We start from the raw sequence: 24,525 nt of genomic DNA, 5'->3' as shown, positions 1-24,525 counted from the left end.
TAACAGACATTTGTCTTTTTGAGGCACGTATTCTTCCCTTTACCCCTTCAAAAGCATGCTGAGAAGATCCAGTTCCCACCAAAGTCAAGAGAAGTCTTTCCACTGATTTTAATGAGAGCTGGAGAGTGCTGTTTATGCGCCCTCAAAGAGGCCAGCATTTCTTTCTTTTCGTTTTTTTGTTTGTTTGTTTTTTAATTCAAAAATGGCCTTACGCGGACTGTCTGGAAGGACGTACAGAAGATTAACAACAATATTCTGAACTAGCTTAACCTAAAAAGAATATATTTATTCTAAAAGGTCTCAGCACACTCAGATGTACTACGTTATGAATATTCAGTACAGCCCCCCCCAGTAGCCGTTGTCTGCAAGACTATTTTTACTAAAAGCCATTTTGATGTGACATATAGAAAAGATAAGACACAAAATAGGATTCACTGGAAATACTTTCTAATGAAATTTTTATACTATGTAAGCTAGCCTGCCTGCACTCCTTTGGCTCATCCTCCATTTGCTGCTACAGTACATTCTACTGTACAGCATGTTAAAAGAAGGACCAATATGGTCATTCTTGAGCCTATGTTTATGAATATGCTATTACAAACAGGAGATGACCCAGGAATTTCTCAAGAGTAAAACATTTAAATTGCATACCCTCACTGTGCCATCAAATTTGTTACACATTCTTTAAAATTAATAACAAAAATAGATCTTAAGAGACCATTAATAAACAAGCACAAGAGAAAGGAATTTTAAATAGCTCATGTTAATTGTGTTTATCTCAGTGTGAAGCCATGTCAAAAAGCCTGCAGCAAATGTATTTTGTTAAAAGTACCACTTGCGCAGCAGGTGTTAAACATTAGAAAGCAAGCTTGTCATTAGTGGGCTACAACTAAAAAGGCTACTAAAACTCAACTAAATTATTAACATGGTATCTTAAAAATGTGAGATGGAGAATTAAACTCCTTTTACACAGTACATGATTTTAATGCTACTTTTTCATCATGTTATTCTGTTAGTAGTGTCCCAGCTTATATAATCTTAGGGAGAACCAGAAGGAAGCCACGTACCAACTTTGGTTTGCATTCTTCAGTGTGGAAAATCTCTACTGCTCTACCCCTCTATTTCTGGAGCTCCCATACATATACATATCCAAACGGAGTTGATAATTTTGCTTATTTTCTCAGGTTATTTATACAGTTAATGAAATATAAAAGATGAGATTTTTTTTTTATTTAAACCCATTGTGGTGTTTGGGATCCCCAGTATTTCTGCAGATGCAGTTTCAGACTGCATCTAAGCCAGTTTAACACTCAGCTGACACTAAAAGGGGCAATTCTGCTCTTCCTTGCCAATTCATGTCTGACTGAGAGTTGAGTCAGTTGGCTTATGAAATGAAACATTGTGCTCTTTCAGGGTTATTCTTCAATTGGATCAGCCACACTACCACTACAGAAAAAAGGGAAGCGCAAGGAACACCAAGGTGCAAATTAGGAAGCAGGTGGTGATTTTAGGCAGTAATATACCATTGAATTAGTTTCCTTTAACACGGTGTGAAATCACCAAACTGCTGGTTTAGAGAGAAGGGCTGAAATCTGGAAAACACCAGTATCGTGTCTACTACTAAGTGCGTGCATGGAATATCTCAACAGAGGAAAAGAGCTACCTATTGTACAGTCTATTTAAAGTTTTGCTTACTTTTGTAACTCTCCACCATGAACAGGCAATGTATAGACACAAGGCAACATTTTTTCTCATTGGTCTTTGAAATCTGACAGAGAATAAGAAAGAGGAGAAATGTAAGTGATCCCTTAGCAACACAGCTATGATAAGAAATTGTGTTGCTTTAAAATGTGATCAGGCTCTCACCTCAGCAGGCTATACTCTCAACCACCAGCTGCATGGGTCAGTGTACACATTCATCTACCATGCTGAGAAAAGAACTTCTGGGGGTTTGAAGCTGATTTTGTTTATTTTATTTTTTACTCACAGAAGTTTACTCTCATTCTACAGATTACTTTTAGTCACAAAACCATTCTGAAAAGACAATAGAAACCCAAACACACAATCCTACCCAATTCCTATGTTTGAAAAGAAGGTACCAAAGGTTATGTGCTCAGATACCATCAAGGTTTACAAAGCAAAAGCTTTACAAAATAAATATTTTATTCAGAAACGTTACATCTGTAACACACACTTGGTATTAGCTCCGAGTCTTTCTTGTAAAGTAGTTTGTTTCTAACTTCAGAGAGGATGGAATGAGATGAAATGAAATAACATGAGAAAACTCATATTTGTGAGAGCGGAGTAGAAAATGCCTTGGTATCAAACATGAATAGCTCGTTTACTTTCAGCTTGCTTGGGAAACAATGAGAGAAGGAGAGAGTAACTAATATTGACACATGCCTTCACTGTTGCCAGAAATCAAATGGGCTGTTCAGCATGTCTCGGATGAAAGTGCTTTGACAGCCCAGCATGATTTTCTGCTGGTGGTCCATAAGACTAAATCTGATACCCATGAAATGCTCTGGGAGCCCAACAATCCTTCCTCAAACTAAAGGTCATCCACCTAGTACAGGTGTCTGGAGGAGCAAAGGAATGTGCTCCTTCCCAAACTTCAGCATCTTACAGACTGAAATGTTGCTCATGCTGTTGTTTAAACATCTATAGAAGGCACTCTATACATCGGTCATTCAAGGTTTGATGAAAAATATAGGAGGCTTCTAAATGTAGGCCAAAATTATCCTATAAACTTGAGCTTTTTCTAAATAAGCCTAAGAAAAAAAAAAGTTTGAAAATACCATACACTTCCACTGCCTGTTTCAGGCAGCCTGTCACCTTGGCCCGCAATGGATGCTCAGACAAGGACAACATACATGCACCACCACAAGCCAGGTAATAGCCCCCTTGCAGCACGCTCTCTGCTAAATGAAGCTTAAGGTCTTTCATATTACTTATAAAATCTTAATGTCCAGGTTCCTGCCTATTTGAGGAATCACATTCTCCATAGAATATGGTATTAAGGAAAGTATTCAAGCCTGAAATCCCTTTCAGTTTAAGAGACTAATGTCAAGATATTATCCATCATACAACTCCAGATCACAATGTGTTCCTTCTCTCTACTTCAGTGAAAAAAACACACATTTCTGGTGATATAAGACAACATTGTTTTCCTCAGAAAATGGGGAATGATGACTAGCTACATCCAGCTACAAGAATGGACAGGAGCTAGAAAAGCCAAAAGAAAGAATAGAATTGAACTGCAGGAAATTGTGTTATTTGATATTTTAGTCCAAAATTGAACTTAAATAAACAACTGAATAGTTCCTCAACTAAGGCAGCTTCCAGAAAGTTCTCTGGGCAAGTTGTCCTGGAAGCTTTGAGAGAGCCCAAATTTGCACTGGGTTGACTACTTCAGCAGTGACATGGGGCTGGCTCTGGGGAAGACCTATCAGGCAGATAACTCCATGGCCAAGGAAACATGTGTCCAGGCTCCTCTGGAAATCTACATAGTCAAACCAAAAGATTTGGAATTAAACAAATAGCATCTTCTATCTATCTCTAGCCAGCAAATCATTTTGCTTTGGTTGCTTAGGTTGAATTTCATATTTTTGATTAGTAAACAAAATTTCCCCCTCCCTGCCCCCCAGTAACTTTAATTCTTTTGGAAGGTGTACTTAGATTATTTTTTTGTTTTTTACTTAAAAAAACCCACAACAAACAAACAAATCTAAACAAATATCTTAAATTAAAATGAGGGAGAGGCAGCAGACTGCACAAAACTGTCTGACAGAATTGGAGAATAAAGGAGACAGAGGCAAGTTTTATTTGCTTAGCTCTTTCTCACAACTTAACTAACTCCTAACTTTAGTTACCATTCAAAGGCTTCTCCTACTTTCACAGTCTACCCAGCCATAGTGAGAGCTACTAAGTAACGCTAATTCTGGTTATTCTATCCCCATTTTATTAAAAAAAAAAAAAAAAAAAAAAAAGTTTGTCATATCCATCTATCACTCTGCTGTCCCACCGCCCCTCGTATTATATATGAATATCAGTATTTTCAACTACAATAAACTCTATAAGTACTTCAGTTTTTCAGCCTTCTTGAGCAGTCTTATCAATCATTGATTTTTATAGGGAGAATCCCAAATGTTGATATAAATGTTATAAGGTTGATAGATTAACCCAAGAATAAATAAAACTAGTACATTATTGCAGCAAGGATGCAGTCAATGTTGTGTGAAATGAGGTGGTCTCTCTATTCTGAATTGGTTTAGGAGACTGAGGAACATGCAGCCATCATTCTGAGCACAGTCAAGGCCCACTTAACATCAATATTTAGAAATACATAAATAAATCCCAATAAGACCAAGACTTTGCTGAAGAGACAGGTTAATTGCCTGTTTATTGGGTATTTAGGGTCTATGCTTCTATCTTCAGAATGATTTGCAGAAGCACTTCAGTGAAAATGGAACAATATTTTCATCAAAGTTACGTCAAAAAAGTACATATCGTACTAATGCTGAAGACATTTCTGTCCCACTTTTGAGTTCTTTGAAGCTTAAATTTGATAAAAGTGTGACTACAGACTATTCAACGTCAATGGCAACCTCATCTGTGCTTACCTCTGCTGGGGTAACTACAGTAGCCCATATCACAACAGCACCAGTAGAGAACTGTGGGTTCTTTGGTAGTTGACAAATGACCACATCTCCTGGACAACACGTGAGAAGAGATGAAATTTCATGATAGAGATTCAGCAGTCAGACAATTTATTCTCACTTCATGGCGTCCAATTTTCTTTCTTATTGTGCTAAATCAATGGCTCGTATTACAACGCTTTATGCCACCTTGCACTGTCAGACGGACTCCCTGTGCTTGTGAGGGAGCTGGTTGCAACGGGAGAAGTCTCTCCTTCAATTAATGGTTAAGCACAAAGAATAAAATCACTACAGGTATTAGCTCTTTAAATACAGACATTCTTTTGCACTAACCAGCTTCTTTTTCATTTTATTCATGATTAATAGGGAGGTAGGGACTTTGTCTGTCACATCTGTCAAATGGTGGGGTTCTGACCTACTTTGCTGCTATAATAAAGACAATATTCCATCTACAGAGCACTGCAATAAAAACATTCCTTTTGCCACAAATTTTTGAGGCAACAGTGACAGTCTTAAGTGAAAGAAAATATTTTTTGGTACAGAAATAGATGGATATTTAAAAAAAAAAATCTCAACTTTGAGAAAATATCCCAGAGAGACATTATGAAAGGTAGAATAAATCATGATCTACCATAACTTTCTCAAATACTTATTTGCCTAAAACAGGTAGAAAAATCTAAAGCTAGACAGATGCATTGACATTTTTCTTGACAGATTCATAAACTTATGGTTCCCAAAACTTTAATGTTCAATAACATTTCATTAGTATATTCCAGTGTATTTATTACTATGTATTACTAATACAGATATGTGCCTAGGAGATGTACAGTTTGTAATTATTTTTCCTTTCAAAACATAATAGCTTCACACTGGGCTTGTTGCAGCTACAATATTTCATCTCTGAATGCTCCTTCAAACATTCTGGGGCTGTGACAGAAATTTGTATTTGAACAGAAAAGCTGTCAAGAAGGTGCTGTGGTGCTATCCATCACATTTTTAATCCTGACCATACTTAGATGTTAGTGAAGCTATCTGTCCAGGACACTAAACAAAGACTGAAATTATGCCTTCTGTTCTTACACATCAAAGCTACAAAGTTAGACTGAATTCAATAGGCCTGTATTACACTCTATTAATTTCCTATTAGTTCTCAGCTATGCAAAATCCAGCCACGGTGTCACTGTGGTTTAGACATGCAACCTTGATTTCAGCATCAAAAAATGGAGCCTGTCACTTCTCATAATTTTACAGAAGTTTCTACCAATGTAAATCCTTTTTCATCCTGTCATCCTTTTATGACTTTAATGAGTTTGCTCACTAACAGTGCAGAATCTTAATTTCACATTCAGAAATATTAACAGTTACTATAACTTTAAGCATCTGAAGTAGCTGCTCAATTAAAGCGTAATTTATACATTTATACTTAGTTTTACAAAAAGCAATGACATTTAAAGTTTCAATTTTCTTTCTTTTTCCTTCCCTCACATTTACATTTTATATTCCCAAGGAAAAAAAGTTGCAGTTAAAAACTGAACTAAAGATTCTAAACCAAAATCTTTAATCAGGAGCACATTATGTAGTATAATACGATTCCTTAGCAGTTAAAATCTAACATTTGTAAAAACAAATGGCACTCACTTGACAGGCAAATTACACATGGATTACCATTTGTTAAAATTTCATCACAGAAAATAGTTTAACTGTTGTGGATATGAGCCAAGATCAGCCTGACAAGTACTTTACATGAAAGATTAGCATATTCTCTTCCAGAGGTTTATGCTTAATTTAGATGCATCGACTTTTTGCCACCATTGCTGACCTTTATGTCTAATCAAAGTCCCTTTGAATCCAAATCCCCAACCTTTTATCTCTCCTGACAGCTTTTAATTTGAAGGCTTGTAATAAAGTCTATTAAAATTCAAAATGTATCAGTGTTTAAAGCTTGGTTCACTTTGCTGGATTTTCAGATATGAAACTTCAAATGGGCTGATTACAGAGACTCCAAACTTTTCATTTTAAGCTTTACACCGGGCTAAAAAAAGCCCTTTGGAGGAGGAAACCAATCTAGATTTTTAGTTATAATGCTCAAAGATTACATATATGGCATAAGTATAAAAAATGAATATCTACAAGTAGCATTGTAGATATTGGGTAGTTGCTTCTGTGACAGTCCTTTAACAGTGGTTATATTTATATTGCCATTTCATCCAAGGCAGCCAGAATTTCCATATGAGACGGTATGAATTCAGTGCAACGGCCTCCAAATAAATAGCCGGTGCTGCTGCATCCAGCCCTGTTACGCAGGTGGTTGACCAAGGTGCTACATCCCACTGTGTGGCTTGCAGCCTGCCAGGCTACATGATGCCAATGCCAAGCAGCACTTCCATAGCTAAATTCCCCTGAAGAAAAACAAGGCCTCTTCCTGTGGGTCACCTGTAACTGTCAGTTCACAGAAGAATAAGGCAATCATCTTTTCCATCCTAATTAAGATAATTACTTTAAAAAATAGGAAGGTAATTGGGAGCAAAATTGCTGAGACTTTTGGTTTGAAGGCCTTTTTTCTTTTTTAAAACCTCTTTCTGTTCATGTATGCTGTTTCTTCAACTGGAATTTTTCTGTTCTCTCACAGTAGCATGTACAATCCAAACATTATATATCTGATTATCACACATAATCCTACTGTTTCTTCAGGCAGGTACTATCACCAGAAAAGGAGCTGTAGATATGAAAAGGGGATTAAAAAATAGCCTAAAATAAGTTGATGTCACAAATTCCTTTAAAGAATACATACATATCTGAAGTATACAATGAAATGTGAACACAGGTGAGATTTCTTATCTCTTCACAGGTATCACTTATAGAATTATGTAACACCCCCCCCCCCCCCCCCCCATATTCCTGTCCCTATAAAGAGCCCAGGTTAGTCCACAAGGGCTCAGAGATCCCTCCATACAGTTCTCATGGCAAGATAAGGACTTGATTTCAAGTTCAGAGGAAAAAAAAAAAAATAAAAATCTAGCTTTTGGGGTGAATTGAGTTTAATCCAGTTGGCAGTCAGTCACAGGTGGTGTTCCCCAGGGTTCAGTATTGAGGTCAGTTCTGTTTAATATCTTTATCAATGATCTGGATGGAGGATCGAGTGCACCCTCAGTAAATTTGCCAACCAAACCAAGTTGGGTGAGAGTGTTGATCTGCTCAAGGGTGGGAAGGCTCTACAGATGGATCTGGACAGGCTGGATCGATGGCCTGAGGCCAGTTGTGTGAGGTTCAACAAGGCCAAGTGCCAGCTCTGCACTTGGGTCACAACAACCCCGTGCAGCGCTACAGGCTTGGGGAAGAGGGGCTGGAAAGCTGCCCGGTGGAAAAGGACCTGGGGGTGTTGGTTGACAACTGGCTGAATATGAGCCAGCAGTGTGCCCAGGTGGCCAAGAAGGCCAACAGCATCCTGGCCTGTATCAGAAATCGTGTGGCCAGCAGGAGCAGGGAAGTGATCATCCCCTGTACTCAGCACTGGTGAGGCTGCACCTTGAACACTGTGTTCAGTTTTGGGCCCCTCACTACAAGACAGACATTGAGGAGCTGGAGTGTGTCCAGAGAAGAGCAATGGATCTGGTAAAGGGCCTGGAGCACAAGTCTTACGAGCAGTAGCTGAGGGAACCAGGGTTGTTCAGCCTGGAGAAAAGGAGGCTGAGGGGAGACCTTATCGCTCTCTACAACTACCTGAAAGGAGGTTGTAGCAAGGTGGGTACTGGTCTCTTCTATCAAGTAACTAGTGGAAGGACTAGGCAAGGATGGGAGTAAACTGCCTCAAGTTGTGCCAGGGGAGGTTTAGATTGGACATTAGGAAAAATTTCTTCACTGAAAGGGTTATCAAGCTTTGGAACAGGCTGCCCAGGGAAGTGGTTGAGTCACCATCCCTGGAGGTATTGAAAAGACATGTAGATGTGGCGCTTAAGGACAGGGTTCAGTGGTGGACTTGGTAGCGTTAGGTTAACAGTTGGACTCAATGATCTTAAAGGTCTTTTCCAACCTAAATTATTCTATGATTCTATTCTTTTTAATATACACAATTTGAAACTCTTGAATTTGTTACAGCACTGTAAATACAATATTCCTTAAGTGCCACAGAGCACAATTAGATTTAAACCATGGCTTTTTCAATGATACTGTAGTTTAATCCTTTACAGCTGCTTTTAGTCTATTACAAAAAGGCAAAACTTCTCACACCTAATTAACTTATTCTCTAATTGCAGCCCAACAAATTATGCATCACCCTGATCTCATGCAAGTGAAATGCTATATGACACAAGGAACTTCGGAAACATAAAATCTAGGACACCAGTTCCAAGGATGCATTGGAGAACCCATAAAGGTTATTTGCAAAATTAGCCTAGATAAATATGCAAAAGAGGAATGCCTGCACTCATTTCTTAGTACTGAAATCACTGGGAGGTTGCAGGTGCAAGTGTAGCTACGCTGCAGCAACGGACATTTGTCTTTCTTTTATTTCCTCCTGTTGTTCATTTCACACATTCCTCTTTATGACTTCCTCCTTTCCAGAGGCTGATAACTAAAATAAGCTGAACATCTTCCATTGCTTCAGCTGCTTTCAAAATACTGTCAGAAGCTTTCCGAACAGTGCCTCCAGACAGATGTTCCTCACGTCCCAATGCCATTTTCTGGCACTCTAGTGGAGCATGTTGCAAACATACTCAATGTCAGCCCAAGTTCAGAACCAGCTGAGCTGTTTCTTCCTGAAACAGCTGTTGTATCATCCATAGAATTTAACAAGTACAAATTGGTTTATAACTTATATACTTATTTCTTGAAAGTAGCTTTGTTTTGGCCTCATTAAAGACTTATTTATACCCACAGTGAATGTGTGATTAACGAAGAACCTATGCACTTTACCCTACAATCTTGACCAACGACATGAAAGTGAGAATTTCTCTGATCTTGAAACAAGCTTTAGAGTTTCTCTTACTCTAGAGTTTTGTTAAATAGTTTGTATTTTAAATGATTTTCCCCTACAATCCTCTGTCTCTTTTTATAGAACTATTAAAACATTCTTTTCTTTTTTTCCTGGTAACAATAGTTGTGCTTAGTCTTGATAAATAGGAGGCTTCTTATATTTCAGCCTTTGACCGAGTTAAGTATTTTATTTTAAAGCAGGTAAAGATTTAAACATCATTTTACCTACAGCTAAATAAGCAAATAAATAAAAACTGAACTTCAAATTTCAAAGAATTGTCCCTATAAAAAATAAATTAAAAAAAATCATCAACACATATGATTACCCTAGCCAAAGAAAAGAGCTTAATAATAAACAATGCACTTAAAGACTTAGAGTCTGTGGTGATAGAAAATCTCTCAAATCTATCTACATAAATATCTACAGAGCTGTGAAATTCCTCAGATATTAAAAAAAAAACCCAAACTAACAACAAAACCACAAACAAAAAACCCCACAACAACAAAAAACCCAAACAAGAACACCCAAACCAATTCTGCAGCTTTGAAGAAAGGCAGCTCTGGAGAAAGACTTGGTAAGAGTTTAAGATATTCAAAACACCACCAACATAAGCTAAATATCTATGGCTGCCAAACACTGGGTTTTAGAAATTTCTAGTCAACCTATTTGACCTGAATTTCCTGTGTTATTTGCAAGCATTTATGCAAAACTCTCACTGCATTCTGTAGACAGAAAGAAGAAAAATGGGACGAGACGATGAGACAAGTTGGACATCATCATCATTTTAGGAATACCCCATTCCTCTGACACATTTCCCCGCTGTTTTATCACTGGGTTTTTGTCAATGTTTGTGCATTAACATTACTAAGAAAGCCCTACTGCTAATTCTCACTGTGATTTTCAATCAGCTTGTACAATATCTGTTTACATAGATAATATGTGCAAAACTTTGCTGCCCGATTTGCCAAATGGTCTTCTATTAGCAAGCTCTTCCTGTGTGGAGGAAAAGGAGCACCTCCAGCCTGTGCTGCATCAGACAGGAGGTGAGGTTAAGTGCTAAAGTAGTTTTTCTTTCTGTTTTCTTTCCTTTGCATGTATTTTGTATGCATTTGTCACTTGATTTAGGAGACAGTTTATTTTCCAAAGTTAGAAGGCATGATTGCTCATTAAATCTAATTACACAGATTCAAGTTCATCCCTATAAAGAGAATGAAAAGAAACCAGTATTGTCTGCTGATTTCCTACATGGGGAAAAGAGAAAAGAAAGAGGGGAAAAGAGAAAAGAGGGGAAAAGAGAAAAGAAAGAGGGGAAAAGAGAAAAGAAAGAGGGGAAAAGAGAAAAGAAAGAGGGGAAAAGAGAAAAGAAAGAGGGGAAAAGAGAAAAGAAAGAGGGGAAAAGAGAAAAGAAAGAGGGGAAAAGAGAAAAGAAAGAGGGGAAAAGAGAAAAGAAAGAGGGGAAAAGAGAAAAGAAAGAGGGGAAAAGAGAAAAGAAAGAGGGGAAAAGAGAAAAGAAAAAGGAATTTTTATCAAATGTACTAAATGTTTTCAAGAATAAACTTGAGACCTTTCAGGCCAGAAGGCTGATGTTTCAGAAAACAACAAATTCTAAGCACAATCTTTAAAATATAAAGTCTTTGGAGACCTCAGCTCCACTTGTTCTCAGAGACAGACTGAATTTGCTTCCAGGGACCCATGTTAAAATTTCTTCTTTTTGCTGTTCTCTGCAAGGAAAAAAAAAAAAAAAAAAAAGGCTGACTTGCATACACTACTCAGCACTTGCTTTGAAGACAATTGGAAGAATTCCTTTCCAATTTTTTTTAAATGTTCTTTATATGGTTGTATACAATTGCTAATCAAGGGATAAGTTAATTTTCATAACAGCCCCAGGTAGAAGAAACAGCTATATTATTCCCATTTTATGGATGAGGCACAATAAGGATCAGTTAAACAAAAAGTCTGTTCATTTTAGATGCAGAATTAGAGAATGTAGGACCTCATTGTTTACATAACAGTAGTTTCTGTTACAGCACTTTATATTTTCAAAGCACAGCTCCCAATGCACTACAAGGTGTCAGTGCTCAGTATTTTGTAAATCAGACACTGGTTATTAAGTTAGACAGCAACAAAATGAAAAACAGACAGTTGGTGACTATCTGCGAATCCCTTTTTTCCTTGTGTGACATAAGAGCTTTGTAGCAGAGGCCAGGACATAACCAGTTCTCTAGCAGAGCATTCAGTTGCCTTACAGGAGACTTTCTTTTCCACTCAGTCCTCTGCATTGTTCCCTTAAAATTCTCCATCTTCTGTGATCAGTTTGGGGGTAACACAAAGAAAATACACCTGTGTGATACAACCCATTCCAAACCAACCTTATCACATCTATTCAGGCAGCTTTGCAAATATGGATGTTAGCCATCCTCCTTATGATTCCCATCAGAGTACCCACACCCTACATCTAATGGAAAAAGGAAGAGATCTCATACAAATATGATTGTCATTGTTTTGATATGGAAGGCAGTTCAGTTCTCTAAAGGATGCCAGAAATAACAAGTTCATAAATGTATATGAAGTGAATCTTATGATTCTGAGTGTACCACCACAAATTTCAAACATGCTTCAAAATAAAACTTAAAGATCTGCAATATGCCACCAGTCTAAGCAAAAATGGCATCAATATAATTATCCATACTTTAGGGAGATATTATCATTTTTAGCTAATTAAGTCAAAATGTCAATGAAGACAAAGGAAATTGAACTTTTTTATGCAATATTTCCAGAATCTCAGGGGATAATTTAAAAAACTCAGATGCAATATCCAGTGGAATATTCAGCATGGCTAAGGACAGAACATTTAATATTCAAAGTAGACAGATAATTTTCCACAAAAAGCTGGTTTATGTAAAAGACTAATCAAAATATTCATTTCCTGTTTGTAACTTAACTTGAGCCCACAACAATTAAACTACAAAGCCATAAAATATGTCTAATGGTTAAGCAGCAATAAAATACTTAATGAGCCAAATGATACTTTCTAATGCCACTGCTCCTGATTTGCATTATGGGGAAAAAAAATCCAAACACAAACCAAGCAAAAAAACCTCACTAGAACTTGGATGCAATTCCCAGTTGAAATATTGCTTCTCTGCCAGGAGAAAAAGCTGTAGAGTTGTCTTATATAGTCAAGTGGGTGATCAGGAAGAAGGCAGAGACATACAGCACCGCTCCCTTGTCTTTCTGGGTGGGAGCTAGAGATAGGGAGTGCGAGCTATAGTAAAAATCATCTGGGGCAAACATTAGAAAATTATTCTTTGATTCTCATGTCTGTAGAACCTAGAAGTGAGTCTGGGCCTAGTCATTCTAAACCAGAATACAGAAACGCAAACTACTTGATTCCCCAAAGCCATGTCTCACTAACAGTGGTAGATCTACCTTTGGAGAACACCTATATACCTGGGGAAGGTTTTCCAGGAGCACTGCGCTTGAAATCCTGTTTCCTAGTTGTGAGCACTCAGATAACATCAAAGTAGTACCAGAACAAGAACTGAACTTTTTCTGTTCTTGGCTTAGCTCTCCATAATAAAAGGTTTAGAAGGCACCTAAAACCCGTCTCTATCTGCCACTCTTTAATTAACGGCAAAAAGCATACAAAAAAAGCCCTTGGAACATACATGCATGAGGCACAATATGCTATATCTGAGACATTGTTTAAATAATGAAGACAAAACCTGATTACATTTTCTATAAATTGTAAGAGATGTTTTTTGTCAGTATTGGAGACTATTTTAAAGAAAAGAGCTTTTCAGCTTTTCATTACTGGTTTGAGGCTTTGCCAACTCAAGAGCCTGCACCATCTCATTTTTGAAATAGGACCTGGAGTGACCACTGGGAGTAAGGTCTGCTAAAAGAGCTAATTGTCTAATTATCTATAGAAGGCTTTCAGGAGACCAAAAAACAATAATAGTACTACATATTAAAATATCTCATTTGATTCTCTCTAGTCCACAGGTTTTTAAGTGGGGAATGCTGTCACAAGTAACACAAGGACCTGGAGAAATGACCTGAAATTCTAAAAAACTTTGAAGTTTGAATTTCCAGAATAATCAAATCCCCCTGGAAACTGAAATCAAGTTATTGGTTTGGCCTTCTTAAGCAAACCCTTTGTATAGGTCTTGAAAAGCAGCTTTTACTTTCACCACATGAAAAAACCCAACAGCTGATTATCTACCTAAGAGATCCCTTATGTTCCTGATTATGGCAACTCTGTGCCACAGGGCAGGGATGGATTAGTTCAGCATGAGCTAATTCCACAGTCATAATGGCTAAAGAGCACACTGTAGAGACACCCATGGGAATTTACTGGTTCAGGTTGGTCCAGGCTAAGAGGTTATGGGCTTGTATTTCATTACAACAGACAGTTATGCCAGAAGATATCTTTATGGAGAATTTGTGTTGATGGTTTTCCCAAGCTGATCGTGAGGAAGAGGTCAAATTATTCTCCTTCAACATTTACGCTGCATTTTTCACCATCTGATTTTGGCTCACATACAAATATGAGGCTATTCTTTAGTGGAACCTCCAGGAGCAAGAAAAGCTCTCTGTTCCTTTTGCATGACTCTGGAAATGAGAAAGGAAGTTTTCTCAGAGGATGTAGGTCATAACTATGTCCCCTACCATCTGGTCCTTGAAACCCAGTAAAAGAGGTTGAATATATTGCATTCCAGCAATCTCCGTTGACAGACAGTCCCTCAAGGATTGTAACTAACTGGTGAAATTTAGAACAACCTCCAAACTTCTCTAAGCACCACTAGAGCCACAGAATTCTTATATTGGCTGGCTCAGTAGGAAATTATAACCATCTCCTTCATCTGCTTTCCCTTTTACTACAGCTAATCTGTTTGTATTTGCATTCAGAAACCATTCATACCTGAAACTCAACTATTTTTTCATGTAATCCTCTTAATCAGCGACAGAGCATTTATATATTTAATTCTAGACAACATTTGATGGTGGTTAATACTTTAATTAGCTATTTACACATGGTAAAAATTACAGAAGTAATTAAGGATATTCAGATTAATTAAAAGCATTAGGCAGTATTAAATGTGAGAGAACAGATTTTAATTAAATCTTTCAAGTATTTTTTTATAATCTCTTCTGTTGAGAAATAAACTATAGTAACACAATTATATCTGAATCAGATAGCTTTGCACTATCACCACCATAATGTTTAAAAAACCCCCAAAACAACCAAAAGCAATGCATGAACTTACTCTTTACCGTTTGTTAAAAATTCTACCCATACAGATTAACTTTCTTTTCTCTCCATCTATTTGTTTTATCAGTACTGACACAGAATGACTGGTAGTAAACTGAAGTGATTGAAATGCTGTTTTAGTCTCACTGTAGCTTATTTATACTCTTCTAAAACATTTGAGAAAAATACTTTTTAGCCTATCTGAAAAATACTATTCAAACAAAGGTCCCTCCGTTATCTACTTAAAACTAAGCACAATCCAGAGGACTGTAGATACCCTGTGGAATCCAGCATCACTGTTCACACACTCTTTAGGCAAATCATGCCATCATGAATATGTTACCCCGTGTATGGGTCCCAAACTTATATTTGTGGATGGTGTGGTACTGAGATGCACCGTGCAGCACTTGCACTTTGCCAGCTGCTGTCTGGGGAATCTGTAGCATGGTGCTTGGCTGCCCAGCGCAGACCTGCCAAGGCTGCCAGCCTTCCCCCACACTGAATCATCACTCGTGGGTTGAAAATAAATAAAATAAAAATAAATAAATAAATAAAAAATCGCACGAAGCACATGAAAACAGAGTTGAAATATCAGGTTTGTGATTCTCTACACATACAGACTGTGTCCCAAAGCATGAAACCTGCTTAGTAACAGTGGACTGAAATATCTGGATAACCAAGAGGAAAAAGCGACAGGCTAAGACTTGGATCCCAGAATAAGAAAAGCAAAAGACTTGCAGATACCAGAAAACCTAGTATCATGATTGGCGAATGCCACCTCCACCAACGTAATTCTCCTGCAGTTTCCTTGGTTAAATTACCAGGAATAAGATAGTCTATAATGTTATAAAGCAAGTATCACAAGGTCATTTAGGCCAAGCAGTTTAGGATGTTGGAGCATACAGAGAAGCAAACGGTGTAACTATTTACATTCAGACTATCGATGTGTGCTATGAAATCATATAGCTCTTTCAAAATATCACGATGAAAGCTAAAAAACTTTTAAAGTCAGTGTTCCTGCTGTACATACGCAAGCCTGAGTACGATATTTAAGTTCTTTTACTCACAAATGAATCATCCACATGAAGCCAGCGCTGTTTGTTCCATTCCCATATGTTCCAGAATACTATTTTGTCCTACTTTTGTGTGTATACAAAATTAGAATTGTAAGTTGCATCAATTTTAATCTTTAAATTGGTTTTATTTACAACCTCTAAAGTTCCTTGATTATTTCTAGTAACATTTGCATCAATGTCTGCTTAAATTATTCATGACATTTCAGTTATATCATTGGGTGCTTCAAAGTAAAACTCAAAGTAACTTTTCTTTCCTGAGAACAAAGATATACTTTCCTTGCTCTCAAGCAGAAATTCATAGGAAGATGAAAGAAATGCCAAGAATTGTTAATAAACAAATTTGTGGAGTAAATTATAAACAGAAATATGAAAACATTCCCAGTAGAAATAGAAAACTATCTCTGAAAATGCCTCCAAACACCAATTAAGTCTACCCAATTAGGATAATATTTATCTAGGTCAGGACGCAAGAAATTTTTGCTGCCTAAGTAGCACGTGAATTACACGTCCTCTGCATGGGACATGCGACTGGAGAAACTTGTACCACCATGAGCCAGACCCTGAGGAGGAAAGAGCCCCTTGGAGACCCGCTGTGTGCTGCAGAGTAGCTGGCGATGCCAGGCGGAGCCTGTCCGCAGCACACGGAGGGATGCTGCTTTGGGCTGTGGCGTTGCCCTCGTCTGCTCCAGCCTTGGGGCTCAGCCCTGAGGGATCTGGGGGGGGTCAACAAAGCAGCAGAGAGGGCAAATACAGGGACTGCGACCTCTTTCATGTCCCTGCTGTCTTCGTCCCCTACTCCCCTCCGACAGATACACTCTTTTCCTTCAATATAAGTAAAGCAAAGAAAACTATATAAAAGTGCATAACAGCAGCACTTACATGCATTTCTGCTTTTTTAAAGATGAGAAATTTTAACTCTTCACCCTTAAACTGCTAGAAAATGTAAAGCAGTTTTCAGAAGCCTGTAGATTCCATTCACCACAATGTTATTTTCATGTTCTGACACTGAGACAAACTTTGCATTTGTATATCACAATGGAAGAGCAGGACCTTATGAAACTTCTGATTCCAAGTCTTCAATTAATACTCTAAATCAAAAGCTTTTCTTCTTACAGTAAATATCTATAATGACAATTTTTGGTGAATGTAAGAAATTATATTTATGAATGAGGTGCAACTTCACAGTAAATAAATCAACTATTCAATTTAATGTTATGAAATTGGTGGTTCACAGTAAATAAATCAACTATTCAATTTAATGTTATGAAATTGGTGGTAACATTTATTTCACAGGACTGAGGTGAATTATTCCTCAAAAAACCCCAATACAAGAAAAGCACAGACTTATTTTTGATAGTAATTTAGCTTCCTCAGAAGGTTTGCTCATGTCCATGGATTAAATGTATTTACCTTTTCACAACACATTTATGATGTCACACCAAATCATGTGAAATGTGAAGTTTCATATGGCTTTGAATCACAACCAAGTGGAAGTGTGTAAATGGCTGCCAATATTTGCCTGAAACACCACACTGTGACAATAGCAGTTGATCCCGATACACAAGTGATAAACAGGTCACAATCACTTACTGAAATAGGTGGTTTCTTATTTCACCAGGAGAAAATAGAAAAATGTGGCTAAAAAAAAAAGTTTGGACTGAACAGCCTCTTTCTTGAAGAAAGATTTCACTGAAGGTTCGGAAAAAAGGCAGTACTAAACTATATTTCTCTTATCATCAGCTTTTGCGTTAGAAAGTTAAGCAGCAGCAGTTTAAAACTAAAATTATGATTAAAAAAAATATGGATTGCTTTCAGGATGCCTCATACCCCTTCTTTCTCCTGTATTGAATCACCCTAAGAGGTAGTGTCTCATAAACACAGAGGGTCATGAGTGAAGGGTAAACCAAGGGACTGGTAGCACGACCCGAGCACCAGCCATATAGGACACTGCGGACACGAGGCATGCTAACTACAGCTCTGATAAAAGACCCCTGTACCAGGTCCAAACCAACTTCTTTGGTTCAGCCAAAGATTTCAGCAGTTCTGCAAGAGGAGAGTTTAAGGGAAGAGAAGGCAAGACAGACAAAGGATTACAGTAAGACATTTTTGCTTTTCCAATTCTTGTCTGCCATCTTTAAACTTACCAAGGGAAGAGAAGAATCATCATGGAGGAATATTATTTTTAGCGATATTTCCATTAGCCAAAGTGCGAATGATGTTGTCATCATCTACCACATTAACAAGGGTGGGTGAAAGCCTTAGAGACAAAATTCATGTTTTAAAACATACAAATATTTACGTTCTTTATGGCAATGGAAACAAGGAAGGGATGCAGTGAAAACGTATGTTGAGTTGTTAGAACTGTTCAGGCTTAAAGAGATATTGAATCTTGGCAGGTGCACATAGATATCTTAAAACATAACTATTATTCTATACTAAAGATCTTGAAGAAATGGTCTGAAAAAAAGAGAGACATCTGCTAGGCATTATCTGAATAGAAATAAATGACTAATGATGTAAAGCTAAGGCAACAGATGGTCCACACTTCACAAGCTAGCCTGAGACGTGGAATGAGCTCAAGCAGTTCTTCAGGCCTAGATTGTAGAATGGCACAGTAGAAAGATATTTGCATTTGCTTGAAATGTTTTGGTAATATTTTCTTTATAAATCTCTTGCATTTTTTCGTAGTACTGTCTCTCATCCTGACACTTTTATTTGATCCCAATATAATTAGAAGATGCCAAAGAAATATTAAGAGACTACAATATACCCAAAGGAAAAAGGTGAGATGGGGAACAAATTTAGTTCTTAAACTACACATCATGGGAGTTAAAATGTCTGATATAGGCAAACTAGCAAATTAGAAATGTATAAGTGGGGAAAAATAATGTTTGGACTTCAAAACGTAGAGAGTGAGAGAATTTTAAAAAGCAGTATATTAACATTTCTTCTTAAGATGCTGTTCAAGGATACTGTTCCAATCTTAAAGATCAGTAAATTAAAATTTACTTGAATAAGCATGCTCTTGTAGCTACATTAGAGACTTACTTGCAAGGTGACATATAACTTCAGAGATTAAAACTGCCAACCTAGTTAAATTTTATTAAGGCAGTCACATTCTTCAGATACGATCACACTGCAAGCATTGCCAATTAAAATTAGATCATTTGACCTTCATCAGGGGAAAAAAAAACCCCCTTCATCTAGCTAAAAAAATATTTTAAAAAATTATTAAGATATCTACACACAGAAGGAAGACAAAGGTTTATTTCTACTTCATAGTTCAAATAGCCATTAGTCTTTGTGGTCTTCAAGATCTTGAATCAAAATTTAAAGTCGGGAAGGTCTGCTAAAGCAATTAATAGGAAGAGAAGCACTACCTTGTCTAAAAATGAACATTTCCTCATGGCCTGCAAATAAGTCAGAGCTGAGGTTCAATTTTCACCAATAAAAAGTTAAAATTTATCCACATTAGTATTTGTGATATCACATTAATTTTCCAGTTTTAGCTTTCGCACTAAATTGTGTTTGCAAATAGCATGGCAACTACTAACACAGGCCCTAAGAAATAAACATTTGATGTCAGATCTTTTGTTCCTGAACTCTGGCTTGTGTGAAAAGGATAAAAGACTTGCAAGAGAAAATTCTGCAAACACTTAGTTGTCATAAATTTCAGAGATAAAACTAAACAACATCTTACAACAACGAGCTACATTAAGCGGAATATTATTCTGGAAACATGCAGTGCTGACTGTTAGCACTGTTTCTTGGTACATGGGTAGACTAGAGACCTCACAGTCACTCATACTGAATAAGGTTTAGTGACACACATTGAATGACTAGTTCTTCTCTTTTTCTCTGTAACGTTTTAGTATCTATCTTCTTTCTGCTGCACTAAAAGGACTTTATTATAAAGCTGAGAAACCATTTCTTTTGTTGTCAAGATAAATATTGACCAAATCAGCAAAATAAAAGCCTTGCGTTTTCAGACATCTCAATTTGACTCTAGTTGCACTGTATTAGGCACTGTATGAACCTACATATTAGGATGCATCTTCTTTTCACATATTCACAAAATAACACACTAGGCATTTGACACAATCTGTACTAATAACATCAATATTTCAGCTATTTTTAAGGATGTTTCCTAGAGAAAAAGTAGAGTACTGAACAGGAGCAGCAAATGACCTTTGATATGCACATGTATGCATTTACATACTGCTAGCTGTCAAGAAAGCTGCTCTCACATCAAAAGCATTCCCCAGACAGTTCTGGGGCAAAAAAAAAACAACAAAAAAAACCAAACACGAAACCAACTTCTTACTCCTTTACTGCACCTTTCTCCAGTTACAAATAAATAAATAAATAGAACACAGCAGTGAGTGAGTTAATGGCCATTTATCTGAAACAAGGAAGAAAAAAAAAAAAGAGCCTTTTTTCTCTCCCTCTCATGATTCACATTCTTGGCTTTACAAACTTGGCTCTGCTTCTGGTGACATATGATGCAGCTGTAAATAGCAGTCCTTGTTATCAGGACAGGTCCGTATCAGCTCTATTTAATAAAGCAAGAGTTGTTGTTACTTTCTGTCTCTCCGATTTGTACATTTTCTTGCTCCCCAGAGAGCACTTTGGTGTGATGCTTTCTTTACCTGGAATCACTCCAGAGCAGTCGCCTACCATTTGTTCAGCGTCTGGTTTTGAGCTGGCCCCAAGGTGGTTAGGGGGTAGGACTAAGAAGTACCACCAAGCTCCAATAACTCCACTCTAATTAATTAGGGACTTTGGGGCACAAAAGAGATGCTTTACTTTTAACATTTTTATTGAAACATCTGCCCTCTCAGATAGTTGTCTTATAGGAAATCCTGGGCTAACTGTACCCTTTCAGCTGCCAGAACCGACATTTCAGCTTCTCTTCTACTCCGCAAAGTGAATATCTCATTAGGGACTGTTAAGGGTCTGTTCATGTGGCACGGTTTTGAGGGAAGTTTTACTGCCCTTTCTGTGATAAAACATTTGACAGTGCTAAGGCACACTGAAGTTATGATTCAAATAAGGATGTTCATCGAAATGGCTAGAATCCTTAAAAAGCAGCTTGTGAAATGCTTGTGAAAGCAGCTTGTGAGTACAGTGAAAAAGTGAGATATATGAAAAAACAAATAAGGCAAGGGTGAGCGAATCATAAATGATGAAAGCTCAGAGGGATGCAGCTCCCCAGGTCATGGTAGCCTATGCTGTGCAACTTTACTCTTCAGGTAAATAAATAACTATGGCCTCATTGATTTACTGTCATGAAAGCATTATCTTTCACCACGTGATAAAATACAGAGAAGAAAAATCTACTTTTTGCAGAAAGAAAAAGAAAGGCTAATCCCAAAGTTTCTGAAGGAGGTAAAGACTGAAAGTCCTCTGGAAGCCCTTAAGTGCTGTTCTGATGTCCTTACCTGCATCACGCACTGTAAAGAAAGAGAAGTATGTTGCACTAAAGTTAATTGGTCACATCTTTTAAATCCTCAGCGTTGACTAAAACTAGAAACAGAAGCAAAACCTGCATAGTTGTTGCTGTCTTGGTAGTGGAAATGCAACCACAAAATGCTCTCTCAAGCCCCTCATTCGTACCCCCAAAACCTGACGTGACGCAGTCTTTGCTGCCATTGCTACGGCCCCTGCTCTTCAGTCACTTTTTTTGCCCTCCTATCAAAAGCCTTTTACTCAGAGGCTCTTTCTAAATAAAGAACTCCTCTATTGGTCTCGACAAAGGCCCCTTTCAGTCCCTGGCAGGATACACTTTAGATGCTGACAGGCTTTTTCCTGCACCTGGAAGGTTTTATCCCTGCTGCCTCTTTTGCTTTCATCCTTTTCATGACAGCAGCTTCCCCAAACAGAAGTGACAAGGCGCTGATACGATTTTGCTCTCTTCACAATATCCATAATACGATGACAATACTTGGGTGCAGCTAACTTCTCAAAATTCATGTCTAAATGCCTATGTTACAAAAAACTGCTCCCATTCCCACAAGGAACAGGCTTGCCGCAGCTGCAAGGCCAGAAAGCCCCTTACAGGTTCTCACTCACTGTCTAGAGAGGACTGCTCAGTTTCTGAAGACTACATTTCCAGAAGTATTGATGCTTCTTAACCACCAAACACCTGTGCCATTCGTCTTTAAGTGGTTACATCAGAAGAGTTTCAGCTGTACTGATGGTGTTACTGCACTTCTATATCTTCAGAAGTGACTGGGTGACTTGCACTAGATCCACTGGCACATGGCAAACTTTCCTGGTCTAAAGACATCTTCCACAACCCACCTTGTTGTGGCAAAGTATTACTGCGGAAATTTTCTACTTACAAAATAAACGTGTTATTGTATTAATAAAAAGCTCCTAACAAGTAATGAAAACCAAATAGCATTAATAACTTGGTCGGTGGCTTGCCACTGTCTGTTCTTACCATAAAACAAACAAGTAAATGAAAATCTAGTGGAAAAAACAAAGTACGATGCCTTAGAAACACTCATTCTTACAAACAACTATAGCTTCGAAATGACAGCGTCCCTATTAACAACCTAACTGTTTAGTCCCGTGACTTTTTCTATGCTCACCATTTGATAAAGTTTGACAACGCAGAATTCAGCTGCAAAAATGCATATAATGAGAGCAGGCTATAACATCACACTATATTCCTTGAGGCTAATCACTTTATAATGAGTTTAGTGAAAAGTACCTATGCAATAAGTTGTAGCTGACAGCAGCCCAAGGGAACCTCTAAGTGCTAAAAATTAGCTGCTGAGGGATGTTGAATCTCATCTTTTTGAAGATAGAAAACAGGTTTCTTTCTAAAATACATGCAGTTTAAAGTAGACATAAATCAAACAGATGGTAAAAAATTTGTTTTGCTATGGGCTTTATCTTGTTGTTATTCTTTCAGTCTTATGAGGTAACAGATACTTTAAAAAGAGAGTAAGATTAGTCATCCTGCTAGAGATCCAATTATACTAATTTGTGACACTATACCACTTGGGATTCAAAAAAAAAGACTCGGTTTTGAATCAACTTGCCTTGGTGAGCTATGCAGCCTAAGCGAAAACCTCTACACCCACCCTCCTCTGAGGACAGAAACTCAGAGGACAAAATTCTGCCCAACCAGATCCAGAGACTGGAATTACCCTTTTCTTTTTTTATTTTTTTTAACACCAGTAAAAACTCTCTATATTGTGCTGTACTGCCAATATATTGATTTGCCAACTAGAACAATTAGTTGCTATCATTATATAGCATATTACACAAATTTAGGTTATCTGGGAAATCTGCAGTTCTAAAAATAAACACTTTAACATTACAGAGCATAAAGCTACGGAGAAGTTCAGCCCTTTGGAATCCAGGGCTATGAACCATGAGGAAAAATAATTCTAAAATAATGAACTGGTAATACATACAGATGTAGAATCTTTAAATTACAAACCCACTAATTTTTACATAAAAATATTGCTTTTGCTACTCCAATCACTATAAAGATGGACACTGCACCTATCTTTGCCAATATCTTTTCAGGGTGATATGATAACTCTTTATAATAGCTACTAGGGAGCTTACAATACCTGTTCTAGAAATTTGGCTAATATATTTTAAGGATATTAAATGATTGCTTTATAGACTAACCTAACATTCTTTAATGGAAAAAAACATAGGAAACTTATTCATTGCCTATTAGAACATTTAGGTGAAATTACAAAATTCCCTCCCAGCTTTCATGGAATAAATGCATTCATCAGCTACATGAGATCAGCATTCCCTAATTTATTATCTGTATGCATAACACCTGTTAATCACATCTACTTAAGAAATAACAGATTTATATTTCAATTTACCCCCAAATGCACAATTATATATAATTTAACAAAATCAGATAGCCAGCTACTTAAGTAGTAATTGATAAATAAAGACAATGTAACGTACACCTAGAAAACAGTGTAACTGCATCTAAAATAATGATTCCAAGCTCTCTACAAACTGGTAAAAAACGATTGTGTTTTGACATACTGTAATTATACCTGACACAACTATAGAGTTAAATGTGATCCTAATTTACATATCTACCTATATTCATAAAATATATACCTGCTTATTATATTTACTCCAGGTTGCCTTTTAATCTAAACATTTATGAAATATAAACCCACAATTATTAGAACAATTTCTTCTTCCAAAGTGTAGTAGAATGTTCAAAAGGTAAGGAAAAATACTTCCATTTTGCACAAAGAAAATTATCTTCTAAAATTTTTGAGAACAGGAAAAATAACTCAACCTGAAACTTAGCATTTATGAATTAATGACTTGGAATTAATTCACGCTAAGTTTTGGGTCATCGACCCCTACTGAGATATAACAAAAATTTATTTAAGGGTTTACTCCATTAATTTTTCTCTTTTTCTTTATTTACAGTTTCCAATGAGATCTGAAGATGTATTTTCAGATGCCAGGAAATCTTTAAAGAATTCTGACAACAGCTTAGTTTTCCAGACGTAGAGCATTCAAGATAAGCTTCAAATATGAAATACTGGTTACTTATCT

This window comes from Buteo buteo, chromosome 22, assembly GCF_964188355.1.
Source record: "Buteo buteo chromosome 22, bButBut1.hap1.1, whole genome shotgun sequence".
Classification (NCBI taxonomy): domain Eukaryota; kingdom Metazoa; phylum Chordata; class Aves; order Accipitriformes; family Accipitridae; genus Buteo; species Buteo buteo.
The sequence above is the reverse complement of the archived record's forward strand: the minus strand, read 5'-3'. Positions refer to the sequence as shown.